Genomic DNA, 6,600 nt, shown 5'->3' with positions numbered 1-6,600 from the left:
TTCATGAATAGTACTTAAAGACAAGCATCAATAAGTCTTGCATAAGAGTTAACTCATAAAGCAATAAATCAAAGTAAAGGTGTTGAAGCAACACAAAGGAAGATTAAGTTTCAGCGGTTGCTTTCAACTTATAACATGTATATCTCATGGATATTGTCAACATAAAGTAATATAACAAGTGCAATATGCAAGTATGTAGGAATCAATGCACAGTTCACACAAGTGTTTGCTTCTTAAGGTGGAGGGAGATAGGTAAGCCGACTCAACAATAAAAGTAAAAGAATGGTCCTTCAAAGAGGAAAGCATCGATTGCTTCGTATTTGTGCTAGAGCTTTTATTTTGAAAACATGAAACAATTTTGTCAACGGTAGTAATAAAGCATATGAGTTATGTAAATTATATCTTACAAGTTGCAAGCCTCATGCATAGTATACTAATAGTGCCCGCACCTCGTCCTACTTAGCTTGGACTACCGGATCTTTGCATGCCATGTTTCAACCAAGTGTCACAAAGGGGTACCTCCATGCCGCTCGTACAAAGGTCTAAGGAGAATGCTCGCATTTTGGATTTCTCGCTTTTGATTATTCTCAACTTAGACATCCATACCGGGACAACATGGACAACAGATAATGGACTCCTCTTAAATGCATAAGCATGTAGCAATGATTATTATTCTCATATGAGATTGAGGATATATGTCCAAAAGCTGAAACTTCAACCATGATTCATGGCTTTAGTTAGCGGCCCAATGTTCTTCTCTAACAATTTTGCATGCTCCAACCACTAAAATGATAGATCCTTCGGACAAGACGGACATGCATAGCAACTCACATGATATTCAACAATAGTTGATGGCGTTCCCCGTAAGCATGGTTATCGCACAACAAGCAACTTAATAAAAGATAAAGTGCATAAGTACATATTCAATACTACGATAGTTTTTAAGGCTATTTTGTCCCATGAGCTATATATTGCAAAGGCGAATGATGGAATTTTAAAGGTAGCACTCAAGCAATTTACTTTGGAATGGCGGAGAAATACCATGTAGTAGGTAGGTATGGTGGACACAAATGACATAGTAGTTGGCTCAAGGATTTTGGATGCATGAGAAGTATTCCCTCTCGATACAAGGTTTAGGCTAGCAAGGTTATTTGAAGCAAACTCAAGGATGAACCGGTGCAGCAAAACTCACATAAAAGACATATTGTAAACATTATAAGACTCTACACCGTCTTCCTTGTTGTTCAAAACTCAATACTAGATATTATCTAGACCTTAGAGAGACCAAATATGCAAATCAAATTTTAGCAGGCTCTATGTATTTCTTCATTAATGGGTACAAAGCATATGATGCAAGAGCTTAAACATGAGCACAACAATTGCCAAGTATCACATTATCCAAGACATCTTAGAATTACTACATGTAGCATTTTCCAATTCCAACCATATAACAATTTAACGAAGAAGAAACTTCGCCTTGAACATTATGAGTAAAGCCTAAGGACATATTTGTCCATATGCAACAGCGGAGCGTGTCTCTCTCCCACAAAGTGAATGCTAGGATCCATCTTATTCAAACAAAAACAAAAACAAAAAAAACAAACCGACGCTCCAAGTAAAGAACACAAGATGTGATTGAATAAAAATATAGTTTCAGGGGAGGAACCTGATGATGTTGTCGATGAAGAAGGGGATGCCTTGGGCATCCCCAAGCTTAGACGCTTGAGTCTGTTAGTGTATGTGATATCCTTGTATAATACCGGTATAGAGTAGTACTCTACCCGGTATTATACCCCCTCTGTATTGCCACGTGTGGGGCTATTCCACACCTATATAAACATGAAACCGAGCCCAGGGAGAGGGCATCGTTCCCGCATAACATCGACATGGTATCAGAGCCCTCTTCCTCCACGACATCCAACACCGATCCCTAGAACCGCCGGCGATCGCCGAGCTTCCAAACAACCCGAACAACCAGAAAACAATCCTCTCCGGCCGCCGCGTTGAGATCCTCCGCCGCCGTCAACAACCACATCAAAACCAAAGAACCCATCAAAAACCCTAGCCGCCGCCGCCGATCACCTTGATGCGCCGCCGCCAAAACCAAAACAACAACCAAAAACCCTAGTTGCCGCTGCCGATCCCTTTGATCCGCCGCTGCCGATCCTTACGGACAACCAGAAATCAGTAAAACTCCAAAACCCTAGCCGCCGCCGGTCCCCTGTGATCCGCCGCCGCGTTTTTTCGTCCACAACACCATGGCCTCTTCTTCGACAATGGCCACCATGGCTGCTCTGGCATCAGCCCTCGGTCACCCACCACCGGAGAAACTCTCCCGTGAGAACCACCTCTTCTGGAAGGCGCAAGTCCTACCGGCTCTCCGTGGTGCGCAAGTTATGGGTCTACTTGACGGGACTGACCCCGCACCACCGACTACCATCCAAGCCCTCGATGATGACAAGAAGGAGATCAGCATCCCCAATCCAGATTACAACTCCTGGCTTGCTCGGGATCAGACCGTGCTCAGTTTTTTGACCAAAGGCCTCAACCAAGACATTCTTGCACAGGTTCTCGGGGTAGAGCACGCTCGGGATCTGTGGACTGCCATTGAGGAACTCTTTTCCACCCAGTCTCGCTCCAGGGTGAATATGCTTCGCGTCAAGCTGTCCAACACCAAGAAACTCGACATGACATGCACCGACTACATCACCAAGATGAAAGGCTTTGTGTCCGAGCTTGCTGCTGCTGGCAAACACGTCGATGATGATGAGCTCAAAGGCTATATTCTTGCTGGTCTTGGCGATGACTACACTGCATTTGTTGTCTCCATGAATGCTGTTCCTCACACCAAGCTGAACGACATGTGCTCCCAACTCCAAGCCCTTGAGCATCGCCGAGCTACGCTGAAAGAGACCTCTGAGGTTCCTACTGTGTTCCAGACCTCTGCCAACATCGCCGCTCGCCGTGATGGTGGCGCGCAGCACCGCAATGACGACTATCAGCGCCGGCGTGATGATGGCTACCGCCCACGTGATGATGGCTATCGTCGGCGTGATGATGGTTATCGCCGACGTGATGATCAGCGCCGTGACCGAGATCGTGATGGACGCCGTGACCGTGATCGTGATGGGCGTCGTGATCGCCGTGACGATGGGCGTGGACCACCCAAGGGTGGTCGGGGCCGTGGCCGCACCCCTACTCCCTATGTTGATGTTACCTGTCAGATCTGCACGAAGCACGGCCATCCAGCCAGTGCGTGCTGGTGGCGATATGCAGACCGCGATAGTGATGATGATGATGACTCCAGGACAGATAAAAAGGGTGCATATGGTGTGGACACGAATTGGTACATGGATAGTGGAGCCACTGATCATATCACTGGACAATTGAACAAACTGCACACTCGGGACACTTATCAAGGCCGTGATCAAGTCAACAACGCCGGTGGTACAGGTATGAAAATTGAGCATGTTGGTCATTCAATATTGCATACCCCTCATAGTTCTTTACATCTTCGTAATATTCTCCATGTTCCTAGTGCCACCAAAAATTTACTCTCTACTCATAAAATTGCCCTTGATAATAATGCCTTTGTTGAGTTTCACCCTTTCTTCTTTTTGATTAAGGATCGAGCAACCAGGCAAATTCTGTTTAGAGGTCCCCGTCATGACGGCTTGTATCCTCTCGTACCCACTACCGTCGACCCTTCCAAGCATGCCCTCATCACCATCAAGCCGTCATCCTCCACCTGGCACCGCCGTCTAGGACATCCATCGTCGTTCATTGTTCAACAAGTTCTTAGAAGAAATAAACTCGGTCATTCGCCGTAATTACATCCATATGTGTGTGATCCATGCCAACAAGGGAAGAGTCATCAGCTTCCCTACCCCGTTTCTATTAGTGTGTCTACTGTTCCTTTGGAACAAGTATTCTCTGATGTATGGGGTCCTGCTCCCGCCAGTGTTGGCAAACACCAGTACTATGTTAGCTTCATTGATGATTACAGTAAATTTACCTGGATTTATTTGCTTAAGAAACGCAGTGATGTTTATCAAGTCTTTCTTAATTTCCAGCAACTTGTTGAACGCAAATTTGGTCGCAAAATTGTAACCATGCAAACCGATTGGGGTGGTGAATACGAAAAACTCCACTGGTTTCTTTCAAAAAGTTGGTATTACACATCATGTATCTTGCCCTCATGCTCACCAACGGAATGGCTCGGCTGAGCGAAAACATAGACACATTGTTGAGGTTGGCCTTTCTTTGCTTGCTCAAGCATCTATGCCTCTTAAGTTTTGGGATGAAGCTTTCTTGACTGCCACCTTTCTCATTAATCTTCTACCCACCAAAATTCTCAACCTTGTTTCCCCTGTCGAAAAGTTACTTGAGGTTTCCCCAAACTATGAGTCTCTTCGGACCTTTGGTTGTGCTTGCTGGCCCAACCTCCGCCCATATAACAAACATAAACTTGCTTTTCGCTCTAAACGTTGTGTGTTCTTAGGCTATAGTCCTATGCACAAAGGAGTAAAATGTCTAGATACCTCCACAGGCCGTGTGTATATTTCTCGTGATGTTGTGTTTGATGAGCAAGTTTTTCCCTTTGCCTCTCTTAATCCAAATGCTGGCAAACGATTAAAAGATGACATCTTGCTTTTATCTGATTCCTTAGCATCCACACATAAGCAACATGAGGGGGAGCATATTGATGATTTCATGTCAATGCCTATTGTACCGGTTACTAACATTTTGCAGCATACCGAGGATCATGCGCCAGATCGTAGCTCTACTACTGCTTCACACACTGCTCAAAATTCTGCTTCAAATGGCGGTTCCACACATGAAATATCGAGTTCTGAATCGGATGCAGAAAATGACGAAAATCTTGCTGAAACCGAGGAAGATCTGCTGCAATCCCCAGGGCAATCATTGCCGGGGTCCCCTGCCTCTGGCGCGGTCTCCCCGTCCGCGTCCGCCACGTGCCCCGGCAGCGTCGGTTCCTCCGACCGCGCGGCCGACAGTGCAGCCAGCTCGCGCGCGCGCGGCTCTGCTTCTCCCGCTCAGGCCGACAGCTCCCTGGCCGAAAATGCTACGGCCACACCGCCCTCTGCACCCGAGTCTTCTGCTGCTACGGTCACCCCACCATCTGCACCTGCATCCTCTCAACCAAATACTGGTCCTATCACCGTGGGTGCTTCAAAGACAGCCTCCTCGACCGCTTACTCGGCTGCAACAAGGTATAAAGAAACCCAAAATATATACTGATGGCACTATTCGATATGGCCTTTTTACTTCCACAGGTGAACCTAGTAATCTCAAAGAAGCTCTTGCGGATGTCAAATGGCAACAGGCCATGAGTGAGGAGTTTGGTGCTCTCATGGCTAACAAAACGTGGCACCTTGTGCCCCCTAGCAAACGCACAAATTTAATTGATTGCAAGTGGGTCTATCGTATCAAGAAGCATGCTGATGGTACTGTTGATAGATACAAAGCTCGGTTGGTTGCCAAAGGCTTCAAACAACGGTATGGTATTGACTATGAGGATACCTTTAGTCCAGTTGTCAAAGCTGCCACTATCAGACTTGTTCTGGCTCTAGCTGTCTCTAATGGCTGGAGTCTTCGTCAGTTGGATGTCAAGAATGCGTTTTTACATGGTGTTCTGGAGGAAGAAGTGTACATGAAACAACCTCCTGGGTTTGTTGATTCTCGCTTTCCGCATTATGTTTGCAAACTTGACAAGTCTCTGTATGGTCTTAAACAAGCACCTCGTGCCTGGTATTCCCGGTTGAGTTCCAGACTTCTAGCTCTTGGGTTTGTTCCATCAAAGGCTGACACGTCCCTTTTCCTGCTTCGTAAGCCAGGTATCACTATGCTTCTCTTAATATATGTTGATGACATCATTGTGGCCGTTCCTTCGATTTGGCTACCAAGAATCTTCTTCTTCGCTTAAACACACAGTTTGCTATCAAAGACCTTGGTGACCTTCACTACTTTCTTGGTATAGAAGTGCAAACCCGGCCTACTGGTCTTCTGTTGACACAAAGCAAATATGCCTCTGATTTGATTAGAAAAGTTGGGCTGCAACATTGTTCCACGTGCCCTACTCCTCTTTCTACGGCTGATAAGCTTTCCTTGCAAGATGGTGACCCTCTTGGTCCTGAGGATACTACCAACTATCGCAGTATTGTTGGTGCTTTACAATATCTTACATTGACTCGGCCAGATATTTCTTTTTCAGTCAATAAGGTCTGCCAGTATCTCCATGCTCCCACTACCTCTCATTGGACAGCTGTTAAAAGGATACTTCGTTATATTCAAGGCACTCTTCAGCTTGGTCTCACGTTTCACAGGTCCTCTTCTACCCTTCTTAGTGCTTTTTCTGATGCTGATTGGGCAGAGATCCGGATGATCGGCGTTCCACCGGTGGTTTTGCCATTTTCTTTGGGCCGAATCTGATATCTTGGAGTGCTCGCAAACAAGCAACAGTTCTCGCTCTAGTACGTAAGCAGTAATACAAGTCACCGGCAAATGCTACTCGCTGAATTAATATGGGTTGAGGCACTTGTTCGTGAGTTGGGTGTTTCTCCCAAAGAACGTCCATGT

Source organism: Lolium rigidum, chromosome 6, assembly GCF_022539505.1.
Source record: "Lolium rigidum isolate FL_2022 chromosome 6, APGP_CSIRO_Lrig_0.1, whole genome shotgun sequence".
NCBI classification, from domain to species: domain Eukaryota; kingdom Viridiplantae; phylum Streptophyta; class Magnoliopsida; order Poales; family Poaceae; genus Lolium; species Lolium rigidum.
The sequence above is the reverse complement of the archived record's forward strand: the minus strand, read 5'-3'. Positions refer to the sequence as shown.